Consider the following 12241-nt stretch of genomic DNA (forward strand, 5'->3'; position numbering starts at 1 on the left):
ATGTAACAGCCCTGGACCGGTCCTCTGGTACCGAGCTCTATATTTACATGTAACAACCTATTGAAGAACCCTGGACCGGTCCTCTGGTACCGAGCTCTATATTTACATGTAACAACCTATTGAAGAACCCTGGACCGGTCCTCTGGTACCGAGCTCTATATTTACATGTAACAACCCTGGTCCGGTCCTCTGGTACCGAGCTCTATATTTACATGTAACAACCTATTGTAGAACCCTGGACCGGTCCTCTGGTACTGAGCTCTATATTTACATGTAACAACCTATTGAAGAACCCTGGACCGGTCCTCTGGTACTGAGCTCTATATTTACATGTAACAACCTATTGAAGAACCCTGGACCGGTCCTCTGGTACTGAGCTCTATATTTACATGTAACAGCCCTGGACCGGGCCTCTGGTACTGAGCTCTATATTTACATGTAACAGCAGCCTATTGAAGAACCCTGGACCGGTCCTCTGGTACCGAGCTCTATATTTACATGTAACAAACCTGGACCGGTCCTCTGGTACTGAGCTCTATATTTACATGTAACAACCTATTGAAGAACCCTGGACCGGTCCTCTGGTACCGAGCTCTATATTTACATGTAACAGCAGCCTATTGAAGAACCCTGGACCGGTCCTCTGGTACTGAGCTCTATATTTACATGTAACAACCCTGGTCCGGTCCTCTGGTACCGAGCTCTATATTTACATGTAACAGCAACCTATTGAAGAACCCTGGTCCGGTCCTCTGGTGCCGAGCTCTATATTTACATGTAACAGCCCTGGACCGGTCCTCTGGTACTGAGCTCTATATTTACATGTAACAACCTATTGAAGAACCCTGGACCGGTCCTCTGGTACCGAGCTCTATATTTACATGTAACAACCCTGGTCCGGTCCTCTGGTACCGAGCTCTATATTTACATGTAACAACCTATTGAAGAACCCTGGACCGGTCCTCTGGTACCGAGCTCTATATTTACATGTAACAACCTATTGAAGAACCCTGGACCGGTCCTCTGGTACCGAGCTCTATATTTACATGTAACAACCCTGGTCCGGTCCTCTGGTACCGAGCTCTATATTTACATGTAACAACCTATTGTAGAACCCTGGACCGGTCCTCTGGTACTGAGCTCTATATTTACATGTAACAACCTATTGAAGAACCCTGGACCGGTCCTCTGGTACTGAGCTCTATATTTACATGTAACAACCTATTGAAGAACCCTGGACCGGTCCTCTGGTACTGAGCTCTATATTTACATGTAACAGCCCTGGACCGGTCCTCTGGTACTGAGCTCTATATTTACATGTAACAGCAGCCTATTGAAGAACCCTGGACCGGTCCTCTGGTACCGAGCTCTATATTTACATGTAACAACCCTGGACCGGTCCTCTGGTACTGAGCTCTATATTTACATGTAACAACCTATTGAAGAACCCTGGACCGGTCCTCTGGTACCGAGCTCTATATTTACATGTAACAACCTATTGAAGAACCCTGGACCGGTCCTCTGGTACCGAGCTCTATATTTACATGTAACAACCCTGGTCCGGTCCTCTGGTACCGAGCTCTATATTTACATGTAACAGCAGCCTATTGAAGAACCCTGGACCGGTCCTCTGGTACCGAGCTCTATATTTACATGTAACAACCCTGGTCCGGTCCTCTGGTACCGAGCTCTATATTTACATGTAACAGCAACCTATTGAAGAACCCTGGTCCGGTCCTCTGGTACCGAGCTCTATATTTACATGTAACAACCCTGGTCCGGTCCTCTGGTACCGAGCTCTATATTTACATGTAACAGCAACCTATTGAAGAACCCTGGTCCGGTCCTCTGGTACCGAGCTCTATATTTACATGTAACAGCAGCCTATTGAAGAACCCTGGTCCGGTCCTCTGGTACCGAGCTCTATATTTACATGTAACAACCTATTGAAGAACCCTGGACCGGTCCTCTGGTACCGAGCTCTATATTTACATGTAACAACCTATTGAAGATCCCTGGACCGGTCCTCTGGTACTGAGCTCTATATTTACATGTAACAACCTATTGAAGAACCCTGGACCGGTCCTCTGGTACCGAGCTCTATATTTACATGTAACAACCTATTGAAGAACCCTGGACCGGTCCTCTGGTACCGAGCTCTATATTTACATGTAACAACCCTGGTCCGGTCCTCTGGTACCGAGCTCTATATTTACATGTAACAACCTATTGTAGAACCCTGGACCGGTCCTCTGGTACTGAGCTCTATATTTACATGTAACAACCTATTGAAGAACCCTGGACCGGTCCTCTGGTACTGAGCTCTATATTTACATGTAACAACCTATTGAAGAACCCTGGACCGGTCCTCTGGTACTGAGCTCTATATTTACATGTAACAGCCCTGGACCGGTCCTCTGGTACTGAGCTCTATATTTACATGTAACAGCAGCCTATTGAAGAACCCTGGACCGGTCCTCTGGTACCGAGCTCTATATTTACATGTAACAACCCTGGACCGGTCCTCTGGTACTGAGCTCTATATTTACATGTAACAACCTATTGAAGAACCCTGGACCGGTCCTCTGGTACCGAGCTCTATATTTACATGTAACAACCTATTGAAGAACCCTGGACCGGTCCTCTGGTACCGAGCTCTATATTTACATGTAACAACCCTGGTCCGGTCCTCTGGTACCGAGCTCTATATTTACATGTAACAGCAGCCTATTGAAGAACCCTGGACCGGTCCTCTGGTACCGAGCTCTATATTTACATGTAACAACCCTGGTCCGGTCCTCTGGTACCGAGCTCTATATTTACATGTAACAGCAACCTATTGAAGAACCCTGGTCCGGTCCTCTGGTACCGAGCTCTATATTTACATGTAACAACCCTGGTCCGGTCCTCTGGTACCGAGCTCTATATTTACATGTAACAGCAACCTATTGAAGAACCCTGGTCCGGTCCTCTGGTACCGAGCTCTATATTTACATGTAACAGCAGCCTATTGAAGAACCCTGTTCCGGTCCTCTGGTACCGAGCTCTATATTTACATGTAACAACCTATTGAAGAACCCTGGACCGGTCCTCTGGTACCGAGCTCTATATTTACATGTAACAGCCTGTGATAAATACAGGAAGGATCTGAGTCACATCCCAAGTGCACCATGTTCCCTACATAGTGCACTACAGGGCCGATACACACACTATGTAGGGAATAGGGTGCCATTTTAGACTCTGCCCAGTTGTCTGTAACATCCGGTCTATCCGGTTCTCTCACGTTACCATGGAGACCACGTGACCGGCAGTCGGGACAGTGAGTCACGGGGAGCTCTCTCAGCAAGGTGAAGCCTGTTTACGCGGCGACCGTCTCCTAGATACTCGGCGGGTCATGTGATCTTGTGGTTGAGCAACGTCATTGGACGAGCTGTCCTGTGGTGTTGATTCTAAAAGGTAAATGTTTAACTAAGATTATAGACTGGTGTCAGCCCCTCGAACACATCAGTCATTCAGGTTCATTATAGGACACATAAAATTATAGGACACGTAAAACTAAAACACTCTTTTACACATAACAGAAGTTTTTAATTTATTCAACTTGGCTGCCCAAGGAATATCTATTGAGTCATCTTTAGGCTCATAACTATTCATATATCCTGTATTTGTGTTGAAGTCGTTTATTGGCTAACTTTGGGACTGATGAAACCAGCCTAACGCGTGTAGTATTTATTTACATCAGGAAAAAACCCTGAAGGGGACTGAACCCACTGGCATCCAGGAACAGACTACACAAGACAAACGGTTAAATAGGTGATCTTTAGAGGAGAGAGGAGGCTCTGTAAGGGGGGAGAGAGGAGGCTCTGTAAGGGGGGAGAGAGGAGGCTCTGTAAGGGGGGAGAGAGGAGGCTCTGTAAGGGGGGAGAGAGGAGGCTCTATAAGGGGAGAGAGAGGAGGCTCTGTAAGGGGGGGAGAGAGGAGGCTCTGTAAGGGGGGGAGAGAGGAGGCTCTGTAAGGGGGGAGAGAGGAGGCTCTGTAAGGGGGGAGAGAGGAGGCTCTGTAAGGGGGGAGAGAGGAGGCTCTGTAAGGGGGGAGAGAGGAGGCTCTGTAAGGGAGGAGAGAGGAGGCTCTGTAAGGGAGGAGAGAGGAGGCTCTGTAAGGGAGGAGAGAGGAGGCTCTGTAAGGGAGGAGAGAGGAGGCTCTGTAAGGGGGGAGAGAGGAGGCTCTGTAAGGGGGGAGAGAGGAGGCTCTGTAAGGGAGGAGAGAGGAGGCTCTGTAGAACCCTGAGAGAGGAGGAGAGAGAGGAGGCTCTGTAAGGGAGGAGAGAGGAGGCTCTGTAAGGGGGGAGAGAGGAGGCTCTGTAAGGGGGGAGAGAGGAGGCTCTGTAAAGGGGGGAGAGAGGAGGCTCTGTAAGGGGGGAGAGAGGAGGCTCTGTAAGGGGGGAGAGAGGAGGCTCTGTAAGGGGGGAGAGAGGAGGCTCTGTAAGGGGGGAGAGAGGAGGCTCTGTAAGGGAGGAGAGAGGAGGCTCTGTAAGGGAGGAGAGAGGAGGCTCTGTAAGGGAGGAGAGAGGAGGCTCTGTAAGGGGGGAGAGAGGAGGCTCTGTAAGGGGGGGAGAGAGGAGGCTCTGTAAGGGGGGAGAGAGGAGGCTCTGTAAGGGGGGGAGAGAGGAGGCTCTCCCCCCTTACTGTGGTGAATACATGTGAACTATGAGTCTACCTGTTCAGGAGAGCAATAACAACTGGACCCCTAGACAGTAGCATAGACATTCCTTGTAGATGTGAAATGAATGCTTACTGTAAGTACCAGCAATACTATGCTATCAAGATGGTATTCTACCAGACAATATAAGGAATCTGTACCATTTCTCTTTACACTAATTAAACATCTTTCAGTCTTCACAAAGGGGCTAGGGCTGCCCCTCTGAGTACATTCTGTAGGGACTAGGGGTGCCTAGTCCCATTCTGTATGGACTACGGGTCAGGGGTCAATATGGAGTAGGGCAAGACCTGGAGAGACACTCACTCAATGCCATCCTAAACAGGTGACCTGCCCCCCAGTAAAGTGTGGGGAGGCATTGTTAACGGTCACCCCAAGTGTTACAAAAGGGTTGGACATCGTCCCGTGATGTCATCAGGGATGGGCCAATGATGAATCAATCCCGGGTAATGATTAGTAAACTGAAAACAAATACAAGCACATAGCTGATCTCCTAGTAATCCCCGTGTTTACATCACTGTCAGGCGCCTGACACAGTGACAAGCCTGGTGACAAAACAGGAAAACAACATGACAGAACAAAGAAACAAAAAAGATTCCACAGGATACCAGAGGATTGACAGTTACAGAACGCCTGAGGGCTGAGGAGGCGGGGCCACAGCTAATCATTAGCATTCTCTGACACACGGTGACGTTTCACCTGAGTGATGACAGGTATCCACCTACCCAGTGGCGTTATGCCCATATGGGTCATGTTTACTTCATTTCTGATGATAAATTAATTACTGATCTTCCTTTTAAAAAGCCCACGTTTCATTATAATTATTTATTTAAAAAAATAAGATTTGTCAGCAATATTTTTTTGGGTGCAGGCAAAGAGTACCCCTCCCCCCCCCAATTCTCCCTACAGATGCCTGGGCAGGACGTTAGATACATCTAGCACTATCATCTGTGGGGGTACAGAGAGAGTGTAGAGCAGGGATGGGCAACTGGAGGCCCGCATACCCACATCTACACCCACCCATACCCACATCTACACCCACCCATACCCACATCTACACCCACCCATACCCACATCTATACCCCCACCCATACCCACATCTATACCCCCACCCATACCCACATCTACACCCCCACCCACATCTACACCCCCACCCATACCCACATCTATACCCCATACCCACATCTACACCCACCCATACCCACATCTACACCCACCCATACCCACATCTACACCCACCCATACCCACATCTACACCCCCACCCATACCCACATCTACACCCCCACCCATACCCACATCTACACCCCAACCCATACCCCCATCTATACCCCCACCCATACCCACATCTATACCCCCATCTATACCCCCACCTACACCCCCACCCATACCCACATCTATACCCCCATCTACACCCCCACCCATACCCACATCTATACCCCAACCCATACCCCCATCTACACCCCAACCCATACCCCCATCTATACCCCCACCCATACCCACATCTATACCCCCACCCATACCCACATCTATACCCCCACCCATACCCACATCTATACCCCCACCCATACCCACATCTACACCCCCACCCATACCCACATCTATACCCCCACCCATACCCACATCTATACCCCCACCCATACCCACATCTATACCCCCACCCATGCCCACATCTATACCCCCACCCATACCCACATCTATACCCCCACCCATACCCACATCTACACCCCCACCCATACCCACATCTATACCCCCACCCATACCCACATCTATACCCCCACCCATGCCCACATCTATACCCCCACCCATACCCACATCTATACCCACATCTATACCCACATCTACACCCCCACCCATACCCACATCTATACCCCCACCCATACCCACATCTACACCCCCACCCATACCCCCATCTACACCCCCACCCATACCCCCATCTATACCCCCACCCATACCCACATCTATACCCCCATCTACACCCCCACCCATACCCACATCTATACCCCCACCCATACCCACATCTACACCCCAACCCATACCCCCATCTATACCCCCACCCATACCCACATCTATACCCCCATCTATACCCCCACCCATACCCACACCCATACCCACATCTACACCCCCACCCATACCCACATCTATACCCACATCTACACCCCCACCCATACCCCCATCTATACCCCCACCCATACCCCCATCTACACCCCCACCCATACTCCCATCTATACCCCCACCCATACCCACATCTACACCCCCACCCATACCCACATCTACACCCCCACCCATACCCACATCTACACCCCCACCCATACCCACATCTATACCCCCACCCATACCCATATATATATTTTTTTTTTTACAGAATAAGACATAATGATTATGGCTCTAGATTGCAGGGGAAAGATGTTTCAGGTTTTTGAAAAATGCTAAATTCTTTAACTTTCGGAAGGGGTGCCAACCCGCCTCCATCCTCTCGTACCTTGTGCCCCCTCTAAAATAATGGGTGTATGACGCCACTGCACCTACCTAAATGGAGAAGTACCTGGAGTATGGCAGTACCTTTACAATGACAGGTACATACCTGCACTGACAGGTGAGTTGACCAGCTGAACCATGAGGTGACAGGTACATACCTGCACACTGACAGGTGAGTAGACCAGCTGAACCATGAGGTGACAGGTATATACCTGCACTGACAGGTGAGTTGACCAGCTGAACCATGAGGTGACAGGTACATACCTGCACTCTGACAGGTGAGTTGACCAGCTGAACCATGAGGTGACAGGTACATACCTGCACTGACAGGTGAGTTGACCAGCTGAACCATGAGGTGACAGGTACATACCTGCACACTGACAGGTGAGTTGACCAGCTGAACCATGAGGTGACAGGTACATACCTGCACTGACAGGTGAGTTGACCAGCTGAACCATGGGAAGTGTGTGTGTGTGTGTGTGTGTGTGCGTGCGTGCGTGCGTGCGTGCGAGAGGGCTACTCACCCACAGCTCCTGTGTGCGTGGGCTGGGTCAGGTCTTTGGGGACTTTCCTGTAGACATCCAACCTAATGGAAGAGAAAGAAACAAGGGAGGGAAGGGTTAGAAAAACAAAAACATACCTGCAAGCAGCAATGAACGGGGTTCACAGGATTATCAGTTGGATAAGAAAGCAAGCACTATCATGTAGGAACTATCTTCCTTTATGTGCAATCACTTGAAAGCATTACCATGACTATCTCTCTCTACCACAAGGATGACGCGAGTGATGTGAAGGGAAGTAAAGACTAGTGCTGTAGGTTGGTTACCTTTCAATGCAACAGGAAATCATTCTTAAAAAAGCTATTACTTGATGTATTTACTGTATATATTCGGACACACCTACTCATTCAAGGGTTTTTCTATATTTTTACTATTTTCTTCATTGTAAAATAATAATAATGAAGACATGAAAACTAAGAAATAACACATATGGAATCATGTAGTAACTAAAAAAGCTGTGTTAAACAAATCAAATTGTGTTTTATATTTGAGATTCTTCAAATAGCCACCCTTTGCCTTGACAGCTTTGCGCTCTTGGCATTCTCTCAACCAGCTTCATGAGGTAGTCACCTGGAATGCTTTTCAATTAACAGGTGTGCCTTGGTAAAAGTGAATGTGGCATTTCTTTCCTTCTTAATGCGTTTGAGCCAATCAGTTGTGTTGTGACAAGGTAGGGGTGGTATACAGAAGATAGCCCTATTTGGTAAAAGACCAAGTCCATATTATGGCAAGAGCAGCTCAAATAAGCAAAGAGAAACGACAGTCCATTACTTGAAGACATGAAGGTCAGACAATCCGCACCATTTCAAGAACTTTGAAAGTTTCTTCAAGTGCAGTCGCAAAAACCCATCAAGCCTATGATGAAACTGTCTTTCATAAGGACCACCACAGGAAAGGAAGACCCAGAGTTACCTCTGCTGCAGAGGATAAGTTCATTAGAGTTACCAGCCTCAGAAATTGTAGCCCAAATAAATGCTTCACAGTTCAAATAACAGACACATAAACATCAAATGTTCAGAGGAGACTACGTGAATCAGGCCTTCATGGTCGAATTGCTTCCAAGAAACCCACTACTAAAAGGACACCAATAAGAATAAGAGACTTGCTTTGACCAAGAAACACGCGCAATGGACATTAGACCGGTGGAAATCTGTCCTTTGGTTTGGAGTCCAAATTGGAGACTTTTCGTTCCAACCGCTGTGTGAGACGTGGTGTGGGTGAACGGATTATCTCTGCATGTGTATTTCCCACCATAAAGCATGGAGGAAGAGGTGTGGTGGTGTGGGGGTGCTTTGCTGGTGACACTGTCTGATTTATTTGGAATTCAAGGCACACTTAACCAGCATGGCTACCACAGCATTCTGCAGCGATAAGCCATCCCAGCTGGTTTGGGCTTAGAGGAACCATCATTTGTTTTTCAACAGAACAATGACCCAACACACATCCAGGCTGTGTAAGGGCTATTTGACCAAGAAGGAGAGTGATGGAGTGCTGCATCAGATGACCTGGCCTCCACAATCACCTGAACTCAACCCATTTGAGATGGTTTAGGATGAGTTGGACCACAGAGTGAAGGAAAAGCAGCCAACAAGTGCTCAGCACATGTAGGAACTCCTTCAGGACTGTTGGAAAAGCATTCCTCATGAAGCTGGTTGAGAGAATGTTAAGAGTGTGCAAAGCTGTCAAAGGCAAAGGGTGGCTACTTTGAAGAATTTAAAATATATTTTGATTTGTTTTTTTGGTTACTACATGATTCCATGTGTGTTATTTCATACTGTTGTATCAGTGGTGGTGGTTTAAGACTTTTTCTTCATGGCCTTAATTCTATTACAGCATATTGGATGACTGTCATTCATATTCCATTCACCCAGTTCAATGTAACAGTGATAGGTTTAGGTTACTGTCATTCATTATTCCATTCACCCAGTTCAATGTAACAGTGATAGGTTTAGGATACTGTCATTCATATTCCATTCACCCAGTTCAATGTAACAGTGATGGGTTTAGGCTACTACATGAAACTCTAATTTTCCCTCTACCCATCATGAGGTTGCTACAACCTAGCCTATGAATGAAAGTTTACAACGTACAGTTGAAGTCAGAAGTTTACATACATTTAGGTTGGAGTCATGAAAACTCGTTTTTCAACGAGTCGGTTCAAGTCGGTTAGGACATCTACTTTGTGCATGACAAGTAATTTTTACAACAATTGTTTACAGACAGATTATTTCACTTATAATTCACTGTATCACAATTCCAGTGGGTCAGAAGTTTACATACACTAAGTTGACTGTGCCTTTAAACAGCTTGGACGATTCCAGAAAATTATGTCATGGCTTTAGAAGCTTCTGATAGGCTAATTGACATAATTTGAGTCAATTGGAGGTGTACCTGTGGATGTATTTCAAGGCCTACCTTCAAACTCAGTGTCTCTTTGCTTGACATCATGGGAAAATCAGAAAAAAAATGGTAGACCTCCACAAGTCTGGTTCATCCTTGGGAGCAATTTCCAAACGCCTGAACGTACCATGTTCATCTGTACAAACAATAGTATGCAAGTATAAACACCATGGGACCACGCAGCCATCATACCGCTCAGGAAGGAGACGCGTTCTGTCTCCTAGAGATGAACGTACTTCGGTGCGAAAAGTGCAAATCAATCCCAGAACAACAGCAAAGGACCTTGTGAAGATGCTGGAGAAAACAGGTGCAAATGTATCTATAGCCACAGTAACACGAGTCCTATATCGACATAACCTGAAAGGCCACTCAGCAAAGAAGAAGCCACTGCTCCAAACCCGCCATAAAAAAAGCCAGACTACAGTTTGCAACTGCACATGGGGACAAAGATCGTACTTTTTGGAGAAATGTCCTCTGGTCTGATTAAACAACAATAGACCATTATGTTTGGAGGAAAAAGGGGGAGGCTTGCAAGCCGAAGAACACCATCCAAACCATGAAGCACGGGGGTGGCGGCATCATGTTGTGGGGGTGCTTTGCTGCAGGAGGTACTGGTGCACTTCACAAAATAGATGGCATCATGAGGGAGGACAATTATGTGGATATATTGAAGCAACATCTCAAGACATCAGTCAGGAAGTTAAAGCTTGGTCGCAAATGGGTCTTCTAAATGGACAATGGAGCCCAAGCATACTTCCAAAGTTGTGGCAAAATGGCTTAAGGACAACAAAGTCAAGGTATTGGAGTGGCCATCACAAAGCCCTGACCTCAATCCTATAGAAAATGTGTGGGCAGAACTGAAAAAGTGTGTGCGAGAAAGGAGGCCTACAAACCTGACTCAGTTACACCAGCTCTGTCAGGAGGAATGGGCCAAAATTCACCCAACTTATTGTGGGAAGCTTGTGGAAGGCTACCCGAAATGTTTGACACAAGTTAAACAATTTGAAGGCAATGCTACTAAATACTAATTGAGTGTATGTAAACTTCTGACCCACTGGGAATGTGATGAAAGAAATATAAGCTGAAATAATCAATCTACTATTATTCTGACATTTCACATTCTTAAAATAAAGTGGTGATCCTAACTGACCTAAGACAGGGAACTTTTACTAGGATTAAATGTCAGGAATTGTGGAAAAACTGAGTTTAAAAGTATTTGACTAAGGTGTATGTAAACTTCTGACTTCAACTGTAGGTGAAACAGATCGTGAGACAAATTTGAGGAGACAGGGACATTCAATACCGCCTTTCACACAGTCCAACAGTTGCAAACAAGAGGTTTTCTTTTGTTCTGTTTGCTTTCATTTAAGAAACATTTTAACAGAATCAGCAGAATGAATACACCCCTGATCACACAGTAAACACAGTTCACTCTCATAGCAGCCACGTTGTATTCCTTCTCTTCCCTTCACTTGTTTACTTCAATGCACAACACATCAGCTGTATGTGACCAGGTGAAAAACCCTTTCATAACCATAACCGCTACGCACAGCCTACATCGTTGTCACCATATTAGTTAAAGTCATAGTCAGCATAGCTAATAGAACTAACGCGTTAGTAAACTTGCTACAATCATGCAGTGACATGACATTAGTGTAGTGAGTAAGCAGTTACACCGGCGGGCCTGGGCGGCAATAAATGTGGTATTGACTTGGAAAAGTTCCAGTGTTGTGATAAAAGGACAGTTCTATTATTAGGTTACGTCATATTTTTTTTTAAAGACGTTGCTGCTAACTTAGTCGTCTTGCTGTGAGATGAGATTTATAAAATGTTTTATGTTTTTCTTTTTTAAACAGTTTTAGGTTGTAAATAAGTATCTCATTTATTTATTGTGTACAACTTGTTTTAAATCTTTTACTATTTCAGCAGGGCTCTCTAATCCAGAGGTTTAGTGTTCCTCACTACAAGCACTTCATGCTTGTTCTATTAGTTGACCAAGGTGGGATCTCTTTTCCAGACTTCAAAGTTGGTTTGGTTATGTTTTTTATTCTTCTTTAAAAAAGTATTTATTTTTTTGCTAATTTTTCAA

The 12241-nt window shown here is 46.1% G+C and overlaps 1 protein-coding gene across 3 annotated transcripts in view; it reads right to left on the reverse strand.

Annotated features, from left to right (window-relative positions):
- Window positions 1-12241, reverse strand: part of LOC129827306 (endoplasmic reticulum-Golgi intermediate compartment protein 1-like) — a 47215-nt gene that overhangs the window by 19654 nt on the left and 15320 nt on the right. For all 3 annotated transcript variants that reach the window (XR_008755109.1, XR_008755108.1, XM_055888031.1), the window contains exon 2: window positions 7717-7778. The gene's annotated coding sequence lies outside the window, so the exon portion shown is untranslated. The remainder of the gene's footprint in view (window positions 1-7716; window positions 7779-12241) is intronic.

This window comes from Salvelinus fontinalis, chromosome 29, assembly GCF_029448725.1.
Source record: "Salvelinus fontinalis isolate EN_2023a chromosome 29, ASM2944872v1, whole genome shotgun sequence".
Lineage (NCBI taxonomy): Eukaryota > Metazoa > Chordata > Actinopteri > Salmoniformes > Salmonidae > Salvelinus > Salvelinus fontinalis.